Consider the following 2,099-nt stretch of genomic DNA (forward strand, 5'->3'; position numbering starts at 1 on the left):
TAAAACTGAATTCAAGAATGATAAAGTTAGATTAAAAGGGTTGGTAGTGAAAAAAATAAATCTATCTAAACAGAGTAAGTGGCAAGCAACTGATAAAAATATGGTAAGAAAACAATGTGAATGTTATAAAACTGAATAATGCAAAAATAATCACATAACTGAAAACTGGATGTTGGATGGCAGAGATGGGAGAAAGTTTAAGAAGGCTAACATTCCCATCTTTCAAAACAAGCATTAATAGATACTATGCACTTGTCTATTTTTAATATCACATACTGAATATTATGATAATACTGATATTTATGATAACAAAGATAATAAAATATATTTATTTTATGAAAAAATATAAAATAAAAGTTCATAATAAGGCAATAGGAGAATAACAATATTTAGTGCATTGCATGTTATTATCTTTAAAGTAGTTACTGAGTATAAGATAGAGGCATAAAAAATTCTCCAGTCAATACTAACACAAGAGGCCGGGGAGATAGCTCAGTAGAATTAGTGCTTGCCTAGCTAGAACAAGGGCCTCAATTCAATCCCCAGTTCTGCCAAAAACAAGCAAACAAACAAACAAACTAACTAACTAACACAAACTTTCCATATCTATGAACTAAAAGACACAGGCTGGCATCAAGTATGAAAAGGTCCTTTAAAGATTTCTCCAAATACAGCTTCTCTAGCAGCAATGGAACACCCATCTCTCACAAAACAAAACAAAAAATATAAATAAAGGCCCATTTTGTAGTGAAATATATATATGTATACATGATAGGATAGATATACAACTATTTTCTCTTGGTTCAATGAGAAGAAAGGTTTGTACTAATATTGTTTAGACAAGATATCATGTCTGCATCTTGTCCTCTGAATAACTACTGCAAAGACAATAACATGCAAAGTATTAATCATTGCAACCATCCTACTAACCTGTTTTGAAACTGTTTCATCACTATTTTATCTTTTTTTCTCATTAAAATGAATATAAATAAATAAATAAACAACTTGCACCTTCTTTGTCTTTTCCCTTCCTTCCTTTCCTCTTTATCCCATCCCATTTCCTTTTTCCTTGTTCACAATTTCTTCCCATTTCACAATGTCTATTGTACCTTTTAGACCTTATTCTTTCAATTTCTCAGGGAAGGGGGATGATACAATGTTCACACATGAGTCTCATTTATTTCACTAAAGAATGTGGTCTCCACTTACAACCATTTACCTGTAGAAGTATCAAGTGTATCCTTCATTATGGCTGAGTAGCACTCCATTGTATAAAAATACCATATCCTTTTTCATTCATTCCTCAGTTGATGGGCATTTGGATTGCTTCCAGGATTTAGCTGTTGTGCTGCTGTAAACAGGAGTGCATGTATGAGCTTTCAATTCTTCTTGGAAGATACCCAGAAGGGAAATTAACTGTGCCAGGTGGGACTTCTAATCCTAGATTTTTTAGGAATCCCCACACTAATTTCCACAGTGCTTGCACAAGCCTATACTCCCACTAACAGTGGACAATGGTTCTCTTCTCCACGGCCCCTCCAGCATTTGTTATTGGCTGATTATGTGATGATAGCCATTCTTTCTAGAGTTAGATGAAATCTCAGTGTTGCTTTAATTTGCATCCCTCTAATAACCAATGATGGTGAACATTTTCTTTTTGTATATTTGTTTGGCTTTTGTATATACTGAATTCTTAGGGTTAACTCCTTAGCCTTTCTTTTTAAAATTAATTGTTTCCTTAAGGAAAAAAATGTGCTAAAATAACATTTCTCACTTTAATTGTATTTTTCTCTATGAAGTCAAATAAAATATAAATAGCCACTTTTCATTAAAAACATTGCCTGGGGACTCATCCTGTACTCATCCTTTTTCTTTATTTGTCTTTCGCTTTACCTTTCCAAATATATAACAAGCATAGAAAAATGTTCATAATAATGTCCACTTTATGGGGGGAGGTGCCATTTCTGAATTGACTTTTTTTTATTAATTTCTTATTATGGATATTTTTCAGTGGTGTAAATCAGGTTTCACACATGCTAGGCAGAGAAATTTTTTCACTTTTCTGCATTGCTTATTAAAAAAAAATCGGATAAGTTTCC

The sequence above is a fragment of the Octodon degus genome, unplaced genomic scaffold (genome assembly GCF_000260255.1).
Source record: "Octodon degus isolate 3935 unplaced genomic scaffold, OctDeg1.0 scaffold00234, whole genome shotgun sequence".
NCBI classification, from domain to species: Eukaryota; Metazoa; Chordata; class Mammalia; order Rodentia; family Octodontidae; genus Octodon; species Octodon degus.